Below are 14,016 nucleotides of genomic sequence, written 5' to 3' on the forward strand. Positions count from 1 at the left end.
TAGTAATGCATACAAAACACACACACACACATACATACATTGTTATATATATATATATATATATATATATATATATATATATATATATATATATATATATATATATATATATATATATATATATATATATATATATATATATATATATATATAGGGGCCCCAAAAAAATTCTGCGGGTGGGCTTTTTTCTAGTTCCGCCAATGGATGTGTGTAGCACAGTGGCAAATAGAATGTCATCCAGTACCCGTGTTTGTTTTGACAAGTGCTCATTGTGTGACAGGATATTGTGAGATGACATGCGCAGTGTAGGCCATCCGTTAGTGCAGAATCTAGTCATGTGTCTTTGGGAACAGGCGCTGATCGTTTGGACTGAGACCTCCATCTTGAATTTAGGAATTTCAATAAAATGTTTCATGTGTTTGGATAATTTATCTTTCTCATGGCCTTGAAACAGCACCGACCTACATAACAGCATCACATTAACGACGAGGTGCTCATATTTCATGTGTCTGGATAACTTATCTTTATTACTGCCATGAAACAACGCTGATTTACATAACAGCATCACATTGATGACGAGGGTTGAGGTAAGTTTTGTATACTATCATTGTACAGGATATTTAAAATTGATAAGGGCTAACATTTTTAACTTTTTACTTTTCACTTACTCATATAGGTCTAAAAGAAATATACAAAGTATATAAAGTAGTTAGTAGCATGAGATATTTACTTTGCATAGCCTCGAATACCTATGGTAAACTACTAGCCATCGGTACCCGTCATTATATCCCTCATTTTTGTTATTCTTGTTTGAGAAAAATAATTTATAAAATAGTTATTGGCCAACACGCAATGTTCTTTACTACACGTTGAACGATATTAGTGACACAATAAAGAAATAACTAAATAGCTAAAAATCCGACAACATTTAAAATAACATAGGCTACCAATACCTATTAGAAAAACCAAATTATATACATTATTAGTCAACGCAAAACCATATTAAATGCAGAAACTGATTAACAGACTTAAAAAATGATTCCGTTAAAAGCCCGGCTGTTATTCGTGTTGTTTTTTTCCCACGTTTTCTTTAACTTGCTTTCGTCTCTGTCTTTCCAATCAAATCTTGCGATCGAAATTTCTGGCACTTCCCAGTTAGCTAGCGCGCTGAAATTTTCAGGGAAGCTTTGTTTTGGATGACAATAGAATATTCAATTATTATTACTAAATTGATCCATGGAAACATTTTATTGAGCATTTTAGACCGCTATATAATCTATCTATATATATAATTCTCTTCTTCGAGCCGTTAGAAAACAAGCTGCAAACACTCTCCCTACCTCCCCACCCCTACATGGTTTTAGTGAGCTGTGTTCACTCTAAATGTTTACAAGCAGAGCCAACGATTTTAAACGTAGGGGGGGGGGGGGAAGGAGGGGGGAAGGAAGGAAGGGGGGGGGGGTTATGGTCCTTAACGAGCTACTTATAGTGTTTTAAAGAAATATTTTCAGTGTCAGCGTTGGTACTGTCGAATTCACAAATTATGAATTATTGAAAATTAGAAACAACTAAATAGCGGCGTATGTTATGCCGCGGGCCGGCTCGTATATATATATAATTCTCCTCTGCGAGCCGTTAGAAAACAAGCTGCAAGCGCCTCCTTACAGTCCCCTCTCTTTCTCTCTATCACTACCACCCTACCCCACCCCCACATGGTCTGCTGAGCTGTGGTCACGTTAATGTTTACAAACCGTACAGCCAGGTTTAGTGACGGCTATTAGGGGCAGATAATTAAGTTTGAACCGACTTTAAACTTACAGGAGGTAACTAAGAGGAGGCTGCTTTCACGGGGGGGGGGTGTAGGGTCGGGGTTAGGGGAAAGGAGGGAGTTAGTGTTTTAAAGCAAATATTTTCAGTGGCAGCATTGGTACTGTCGAATTCACAAATTATGAATTACTGAAAGTAGAAAATAAATCAACTAAATAGCGGCGTATGATACGCCGCGGGTCGGCTCGTTCTAGTAAAAACGTGGGGGAAAAGGGGCATAACCCAGTAACTGTAATTTGTGTACAAACAACCGTAACAACTGGTGGCCAGTATGGGGGAGACGATATGGTCGAGTGGTTGGGCACACGATTGCTATCCCACTCGACACGGGTTCAAATCTATGTGTTCTAGTCAGTAACGTATTCACACAACGTGTTTTTTACGAGTTGTCTTTTTACGAGTTGTCTTTTTACGAGTTGTCTTCGTTTACCCAAAAAAAAGTGAAAAGATAAAATCGATAGCAAGATTTTAATGCAAACAAACAGACAAAGACTAAAAAGTAGAAAATAATAATCATTAAAAAAGTTTTTAAAAACCCACGTTTTCTGATTGAACTAAAACGTAGAAAATAAATGCTATACATCACAAAAATGCAAGCGATCACTCTACTATAAGCGATCAAAAACGTATTTTTTTGCCCGAGAAAATTATAAAGGTCTACATTTATAGCATAAGTCTTGATAGGCCGATCTAGAATCTATAGATTTAAATCTAATTTGAGCGAAATAGTTCCTTTCTTCATATTCTATAATTGGAAAATGTGGAAAGCAAATATTATTGAAGATGACTTCATTAGTATTGTGTATCATTTTCGACATTCTATTTTTATCCTGAAAGCGATGACGCCATTGTTTTTAAATGTGTATGTTCTCTAAAGAGTTCTTGTCACAACCATAAACACTTTTCCAGTTGCATGATTTAAAAAGTTTCTACATTCGATAATTCCTTTTTCATCTTCCTTCTTTAAATACAATTTAGGTTATACATTTAATAATCCAACATATAGTTTGCAACAAAAGCCCGTTTCATTAAGGTCTCCATACATCCATATATCGCTGAAGATACTGATCTCATTGCCTCGGAAAATATTTTGCGGACAGAGAAAAAGAGAGAGAGAGAGACAGAGAGAGAGGTGTGCACACTGGCTTTCATATTATTAGGATAATTTAGTCATATTATGGGATTTAATACTTTTCGTCAGGAAAGTTGTCTCTTCCCCCGCCCACCCCCTCTTTTTAAAGAAAAACTTTTTTTTTCAAAATTATGTTATACAGGACCATTTCCTAAACGATTCGAACATAGACACAAAAGACATAATACAATATATATAGAATATAAAATTATTTAGTAAGATTTAAATTATATCTTGTTAGTTATTGTTACCTCCCTTGTATTATACATATCATAGTTACTTCCCTTGAATGTTCAGTCTGTTAACGTATAGTCAGAGTTGTCTGCTGTAAATAATAAAACACTGAAGTCAATACAAAGTATTCTCCTCTTTGTTCTGAATGATGGAAATAAAGTAATAAACTGTAAGATAAAAATAAATTACCGTATAACAAAACAGCAAGTTTATTAAATCGTTGATAAGATGACAAACATTACAAAATTCTTCATTATGTTATTACTTATTTCATCACAGGGTGATTTGGATACCGGAACTTTCACCGGAAGTTGGGGAGAACATTTATGTGATGCTGTCGACAGCTACTTTACACGCCATCATCGAGTCCACCCATAATCGAGTGGACCCATCATCGAGTGGACCCAGCAAGTGGACCCATCATCAAGTCGACCGATCATCGAGTGGGCCCATCCTCAAGTGGACCCTTCATATAGTCTACCCATAATCAAGTGGACCCATCATCGAGTGGACCCATCGAGTGGACCCATCATGGGCAGATCTCCTGCAAGAGTACTCGGCTTAAGGACTTTAAGGTCTGTTTGATGTGTGTTCGTCTGGTTGTGTGTTTAGGATACGTGTGACATGATACGTGAGACATGATACGTGAGACATGATACGTGAGACATGATACGTGAGACATGATACGTGAGACATGATACGTGAGACATGATACGTGAGACATGATACGTGAGACATGATACGTGAGACATGATACGTGAGACATGATACGTGAGACATGATACGTGAGACATGATACGTGAGACATGATACGTGAGACATGATACGTGAGACATGATACGTGAGACATGATACGTGAGACATGATACGTGAGACATGATACGTGAGACATGATACGTGAGACATGATACGTGAGACATGATACGTGAGACATGATACGTGAGACATGATACGTGAGACATGATACGTGAGACATGATACGTGAGACATGATACGTGAGACATGATACGTGAGACATGATACGTGAGACATGATACGTGAGACATGATACGTGAGACATGATACGTGAGACATGATACGTGAGACATGATACGTGAGACATGATACGTGAGACATGATACGTGAGACATGATACGTGAGACATGATACGTGAGACATGATACGTGAGACATGATACGTGAGACATGATACGTGAGACATGATACGTGAGACATGATACGTGAGACATGATACGTGAGACATGATACGTGAGACATGATACGTGAGACATGATACGTGAGACATGATACGTGAGACATGATACGTGAGACATGATACGTGAGACATGATACGTGAGACATGATACGTGAGACATGATACGTGAGACATGATACGTGAGACATGATACGTGAGACATGATACGTGAGACATGATACGTGAGACATGATACGTGAGACATGATACGTGAGACATGATACGTGAGACATGATACGTGAGACATGATACGTGAGACATGATACGTGAGACATGATACGTGAGACATGATACGTGAGACATGATACGTGAGACATGATACGTGAGACATGATACGTGAGACATGATACGTGAGACATGATACGTGAGACATGATACGTGAGACATGATACGTGAGACATGATACGTGAGACATGATACGTGAGACATGATACGTGAGACATGATACGTGAGACATGATACGTGAGACATGATACGTGAGACATGATACGTGAGACATGATACGTGAGACATGATACGTGAGACATGATACGTGAGACATGATACGTGAGACATGATACGTGAGACATGATACGTGAGACATGATACGTGAGACATGATACGTGAGACATGATACGTGAGACATGATACGTGAGACATGATACGTGAGACATGATACGTGAGACATGATACGTGAGACATGATACGTGAGACATGATACGTGAGACATGATACGTGAGACATGATACGTGAGACATGATACGTGAGACATGATACGTGAGACATGATACGTGAGACATGATACGTGAGACATGATACGTGAGACATGATACGTGAGACATGATACGTGAGACATGATACGTGAGACATGATACGTGAGACATGATACGTGAGACATGATACGTGAGACATGATACGTGAGACATGATACGTGAGACATGATACGTGAGACATGATACGCGAGACATGATACACGAAACATGATACACGAAACATGATACACGAAACATGATACACGAAACATGATACACGAAACATGATACACGAAACATGATACACGAAACATGATACACGAAACATGATACACGAAACATGATACACGAAACATGATACACGAAACATGATACACGAAACATGATACACGAAACATGATACACGAAACATGATACACGAAACATGATACACGAAACATGATACACGAAACATGATACACGAAACATGATACACGAAACATGATACACGAAACATGATACACGAAACATGATACACGAAACATGATACACGAAACATGATACACGAAACATGATACACGAAACATGATACACGAAACATGATACACGAAACATGATACACGAAACATGATACACGAAACATGATACACGAAACATGATACACGAAACATGATACACGAAACATGATACACGAAACATGATACACGAAACATGATACACGAAACATGATACACGAAACATGATACACGAAACATGATACACGAAACATGATACACGAAACATGATACACGAAACATGATACACGAAACATGATACACGAAACATGATACACGAAACATGATACACGAAACATGATACACGAAACATGATACACGAAACATGATACACGAAACATGATACACGAAACATGATACACGAAACATGATACACGAAACATGATACACGAAACATGATACACGAAACATGATACACGAAACATGATACACGAAACATGATACACGAAACATGATACACGAAACATGATACACGAAACATGATACACGAAACATGATACACGAAACATGATACACGAAACATGATACACGAAACATGATACACGAAACATGATACACGAAACATGATACACGAAACATGATACACGAAACATGATACACGAAACATGATACACGAAACATGATACACGAAACATGATACACGAAACATGATACACGAAACATGATACACGAAACATGATACACGAAACATGATACACGAAACATGATACACGAAACATGATACACGAAACATGATACACGAAACATGATACACGAAACATGATACACGAAACATGATACACGAAACATGATACACGAAACATGATACACGAAACATGATACACGAAACATGATACACGAAACATGATACACGAAACATGATACACGAAACATGATACACGAAACATGATACACGAAACATGATACACGAAACATGATACACGAAACATGATACACGAAACATGATACACGAAACATGATACACGAAACATGATACACGAAACATGATACACGAAACATGATACACGAAACATGATACACGAAACATGATACACGAAACATGATACACGAAACATGATACACGAAACATGATACACGAAACATGATACACGAAACATGATACACGAAACATGATACACGAAACATGATACACGAAACATGATACACGAAACATGATACACGAAACATGATACACGAAACATGATACACGAAACATGATACACGAAACATGATACACGAAACATGATACACGAAACATGATACACGAAACATGATACACGAAACATGATACACGAAACATGATACACGAAACATGATACACGAAACATGATACACGAAACATGATACACGAAACATGATACACGAAACATGATACACGAAACATGATACACGAAACATGATACACGAAACATGATACACGAAACATGATACACGAAACATGATACACGAAACATGATACACGAAACATGATACACGAAACATGATACACGAAACATGATACACGAAACATGATACACGAAACATGATACACGAAACATGATACACGAAACATGATACACGAAACATGATACACGAAACATGATACACGAAACATGATACACGAAACATGATACACGAAACATGATACACGAAACATGATACACGAAACATGATACACGAAACATGATACACGAAACATGATACACGAAACATGATACACGAAACATGATACACGAAACATGATACACGAAACATGATACACGAAACATGATACACGAAACATGATACACGAAACATGATACACGAAACATGATACACGAAACATGATACACGAAACATGATACACGAAACATGATACACGAAACATGATACACGAAACATGATACACGAAACATGATACACGAAACATGATACACGAAACATGATACACGAAACATGATACACGAAACATGATACACGAAACATGATACACGAAACATGATACACGAAACATGATACACGAAACATGATACACGAAACATGATACACGAAACATGATACACGAAACATGATACACGAAACATGATACACGAAACATGATACACGAAACATGATACACGAAACATGATACACGAAACATGATACACGAAACATGATACACGAAACATGATACACGAAACATGATACACGAAACATGATACACGAAACATGATACACGAAACATGATACACGAAACATGATACACGAAACATGATACACGAAACATGATACACGAAACATGATACACGAAACATGATACACGAAACATGATACACGAAACATGATACACGAAACATGATACACGAAACATGATACACGAAACATGATACACGAAACATGATACACGAAACATGATACACGAAACATGATACACGAAACATGATACACGAAACATGATACACGAAACATGATACACGAAACATGATACACGAAACATGATACACGAAACATGATACACGAAACATGATACACGAAACATGATACACGAAACATGATACACGAAACATGATACACGAAACATGATACACGAAACATGATACACGAAACATGATACACGAAACATGATACACGAAACATGATACACGAAACATGATACACGAAACATGATACACGAAACATGATACACGAAACATGATACACGAAACATGATACACGAAACATGATACACGAAACATGATACACGAAACATGATACACGAAACATGATACACGAAACATGATACACGAAACATGATACACGAAACATGATACACGAAACATGATACACGAAACATGATACACGAAACATGATACACGAAACATGATACACGAAACATGATACACGAAACATGATACACGAAACATGATACACGAAACATGATACACGAAACATGATACACGAAACATGATACACGAAACATGATACACGAAACATGATACACGAAACATGATACACGAAACATGATACACGAAACATGATACACGAAACATGATACACGAAACATGATACACGAAACATGATACACGAAACATGATACACGAAACATGATACACGAAACATGATACACGAAACATGATACACGAAACATGATACACGAAACATGATACACGAAACATGATACACGAAACATGATACACGAAACATGATACACGAAACATGATACACGAAACATGATACACGAAACATGATACACGAAACATGATACACGAAACATGATACACGAAACATGATACACGAAACATGATACACGAAACATGATACACGAAACATGATACACGAAACATGATACACGAAACATGATACACGAAACATGATACACGAAACATGATACACGAAACATGATACACGAAACATGATACACGAAACATGATACACGAAACATGATACACGAAACATGATACACGAAACATGATACACGAAACATGATACACGAAACATGATACACGAAACATGATACACGAAACATGATACACGAAACATGATACACGAAACATGATACACGAAACATGATACACGAAACATGATACACGAAACATGATACACGAAACATGATACACGAAACATGATACACGAAACATGATACACGAAACATGATACACGAAACATGATACACGAAACATGATACACGAAACATGATACACGAAACATGATACACGAAACATGATACACGAAACATGATACACGAAACATGATACACGAAACATGATACACGAAACATGATACACGAAACATGATACACGAAACATGATACACGAAACATGATACACGAAACATGATACACGAAACATGATACACGAAACATGATACACGAAACATGATACACGAAACATGATACACGAAACATGATACACGAAACATGATACACGAAACATGATACACGAAACATGATACACGAAACATGATACACGAAACATGATACACGAAACATGATACACGAAACATGATACACGAAACATGATACACGAAACATGATACACGAAACATGATACACGAAACATGATACACGAAACATGATACACGAAACATGATACACGAAACATGATACACGAAACATGATACACGAAACATGATACACGAAACATGATACACGAAACATGATACACGAAACATGATACACGAAACATGATACACGAAACATGATACACGAAACATGATACACGAAACATGATACACGAAACATGATACACGAAACATGATACACGAAACATGATACACGAAACATGATACACGAAACATGATACACGAAACATGATACACGAAACATGATACACGAAACATGATACACGAAACATGATACACGAAACATGATACACGAAACATGATACACGAAACATGATACACGAAACATGATACACGAAACATGATACACGAAACATGATACACGAAACATGATACACGAAACATGATACACGAAACATGATACACGAAACATGATACACGAAACATGATACACGAAACATGATACACGAAACATGATACACGAAACATGATACACGAAACATGATACACGAAACATGATACACGAAACATGATACACGAAACATGATACACGAAACATGATACACGAAACATGATACACGAAACATGATACACGAAACATGATACACGAAACATGATACACGAAACATGATACACGAAACATGATACACGAAACATGATACACGAAACATGATACACGAAACATGATACACGAAACATGATACACGAAACATGATACACGAAACATGATACACGAAACATGATACACGAAACATGGGCGCAGCTGGTGGACGGGTTGTCTAGTCTGGGCGCAGATTAGTGCTTTCAACAACTGACTGTTCACTATCACAGACCCAATTTTGGAAGTATTATGTTTTGTTTACCCCCAGATTGTACCACCTTTATTTGACAAAGCGTCTACAGGACCAGTACAAGAAAGCAAATGTCTCTATCACCCTACTGGACCATTGAAAAAAAGCAGTTGTTTCTATATATATTCAATAATGCAAACATCATTTTTTTAAAAATTAGTTTCAGAACCTTAGGTCACTAGGAAGACACTGATTAAAAGTATCTTATTTTTATTTGACTAGCTTCACAAGAATTTTGTTTGAAATAAAAATAAAATTACTGTATAATCATAAGCTTTTAAGCGGAATAAGAATAATTATTCATATACAACCTAGCTATTTACAGAATTTAATAATTCTTTCAGTTTTTTAAGGAAGTCTGTAGCACGTAGTTGTAGAATCTTGCAACTCATCGTAGACAATATTCTTACTCTCTGGTCAGCTATTATATTTAAAACCAACCAGCCGTTATCACCAAGTCATGCCCTCGGTTAGCTGATACAGAGATCGCAAATACTTTAATGGTTATTTGCCCTTTTGAATTGTAGTAGTGTTTTTAAATAAGCTTCATTAGCATAACCTAAAACTAACCCCACGATCTACACCCAGTCACTTATCCCACACCATACACACAATTTACCACACTCCAAACCTCACCCATACCAAAATCCACACCACCTTACACAGTACGACACCACGAACTACACACCTAACCAAACCCCCGCACAACACCGGCCCACACTTCAACACTCTCTTGAACGCCACCCGACATCCTAAACCACAACATCGCACACCCCACCCCGCAAAAAAACACTACACCCTACAATGCACATTTAAAACCCACTGTCCAGGATTTATATCCCTTTACTGTACATTGCCCAACCCACATCTCAGCCGCGCTACTTACATGATCCACACCCAGTTACTTATCCCACGCCATTCCCAATACACCACAGCCTACTTACATTATCCACACCCAGTTACTTATCCCACGCCATTCCCAATACACCACAGCCTACTTACATGATCTACACCCAGTTACTTATCCCACGCCATTCCCAATACACCACAGCCTACTCCACTACACACTAAAACCTCACAATACACGCAGTATACCAAACCCCAACCCACCCGTCCCAAACCACACCACAGAGGCGTAGGGGGGAGGGGGACAAAATGGGTTGGAAAAAAATTGAAAGGTTGAGGGGGGGGGTGCAAATCAAAGTTTGAGGGGGGGGGGTTCAAATCGAAAGTTTAAGGTGGGGGGTGCTAATCGAAAGTTTGAGTCCCTGGGCGCCGAAAAGGGTCGCTACGCCTCTGCCACACCACTCCATTTTCTCACACAACTTCAACAAGATGGTCAGCACGTACACATGTACTTGATGAACATGTACTTAAATACCTCAGGTAAATTAGGTATAAAAACACTGTGGATAAGGCTAAGAGTGAACCTGCCTCCAATATATAAATAAAGTTTATAAACACTGTGGATAAGACTAAGAGTGAACCTGCCTCCACTATATAAATAAAGCAAATTTCAAATAAAGAATAACTATAGATCCAGTTGTTTATTTTACAATCAGAATCATAGCATTTGTAACAGGTGAACTTTTGTGAATATTGTTTTTGCAGTTACCAGTAAAGTGGTGTATGAGCCGCACTACAGTACAATGATCTCTCCCATTCCTTAACATTATGTTAAAAATTAATCTTTAAAGAACACACAAATCAGTGGCTAATTCAAAGATGTAGAGATCTGAAAGTCACAGTGTAAAGATAAATATTTTGTAGGCTAGTATTGAGACTGATCCATCTATGAATTATAGTGTTAGTTTGAAATTAGTTTTTTTATACCAACTCAGCTTTCACAAACTTTTTTATGCTGTGATATTTTAGCATTTATGTTGGAAATAGTAATAAGCTACAATATTAAATAGTAAAATAGTTATTGATCTGTTTAAATTTGAAATCTGCAATTAAACAAGTTTATCAATCCATGTCTATATTAAGAGTGATTATTTCCCCTACTGTCGTTCGCTTGACTAAATAAAATGCCATTATGTCAATTTTATTTTTTTTATTTTTTTTTTGCAATATTTCGTTGTGTTGTGTGTATATTTTGTTATTTGTTTTTTTGTGATAAACTGCTGTGTTGTGTGTATATTTTGTTTTGGTGTGATAAGCTGTTGTATTGTGGACCTAGATCGTGTTTTGTTCTTTTTTTCATAGTAGCGTATATATATATATATATATATATATATATATATATATATATATATATATATATATATATATATATATATATATATATATATATATATATATATATATATGGCCAAGTCCCCAGAACATGATCTTATATATGAAGAATGTAATATAACTAAAACAAAAGCAAACCAATATCTGCTATGTCCAATATTCACCTTCTGATGAGGACATGTTAAAGACACCTGTAAGAAACACAGGTTTCACTTTAACTTCTTCTCTGTGTTGGCATGTGAAGTTTTTAAATGCTGGTTTTTAGCAGAGTTGAGGTGATGTGTTCGGTCATCTATTTATAGAACTTAAAACATTACATCTTGATTTGTTAAAGGAAAATAAACACTTGAATTGTCTAAATGGATTTGAAATGCAGTTGTGAAAATTGTTAGGATCCCCTTAAATGAAAATAATTACATAACATAATTTACAAAACTAATTTTGTTGTTTTTAATGCTGCAAATGTTTAAATTCTACAGAGGGTTTAAGTCAACAAGTCACAATGTATAAAAACAGCGCCTTTGTTACTTAGAAGGGAGATTACCAAACAATGAATTCTCTGCCTAGCTAGTTTTATTTAATTGCATCTTCCCTTAAATAAAGTAAATGGAAACAACTGATAAGAAAGAACTTAGTAGGAGAGAAAGAGTATTTAATATTTTACTAATGTGGTAGATTTTTAAAAAAATTTATCAATACAAAATTATTTCAGCAAATAAAAAAAACAGCTCCTGGTAATGTATATCTGAATTGAAAATTGCCTAAAAATGTAGAAACAATACACCTAACATCCAGTAGAAAGGCCATCACCGAATGAAACCAATAATAAATCCTATACACAGAGATTCAAGATAACAAATACCTTACTTTATAAACATCCCAAATAATTCAATTTTTATTACAACAGTTTAGATTGGATTTTTGTAAAATTGACTTCCTTCAGACTTCCTACAAACTTATAAACAAAATATCCTATTTTTAAGAATCTTTGATAAAAAAATCTGTACCTGAAAAGTCTGTATTTAAACAACAGTAGTTTGATTTAAATTTAGAGACTATGAATCGGACTACTTCCGAAAATTCTTTGTTCAGTCAAGATATCCAGTTTGTGGGGTAGAGATTTGATACACATTTCTCCCACTTGACGGGAGTCAATATGTCGAGGCCCTTTTGACGGGGCAAAAACTTAACTGGTTTAATTAAAAATACTCAGGAGTATGAACAAAGGTCACGTGATTTTGTTTTTCAATACAAAAGGGCGGTGCCTTCATCATACAGGTCAC

The 14,016-nt window shown here is 36.3% G+C and overlaps 1 long non-coding RNA gene across 1 annotated transcript; it reads left to right on the forward strand.

Moving 5' to 3' along the window:
* Positions 1–349: 349 nt before the first annotated feature.
* On the forward strand, positions 350–11,504 carry LOC131940756 (uncharacterized). Its single transcript, XR_009386572.1, has 3 exons — positions 350–587; positions 3,473–3,768; positions 10,514–11,504. It is a non-coding gene; the product is annotated as an uncharacterized LOC131940756 (long non-coding RNA).
* Positions 11,505–14,016: the final 2,512 nt, after the last annotated feature.

This window comes from Physella acuta, unplaced genomic scaffold, assembly GCF_028476545.2.
Source record: "Physella acuta isolate Inbredline_101_S28 unplaced genomic scaffold, ASM2847654v3 ptg000329l, whole genome shotgun sequence".
Lineage (NCBI taxonomy): Eukaryota > Metazoa > Mollusca > Gastropoda > Physidae > Physella > Physella acuta.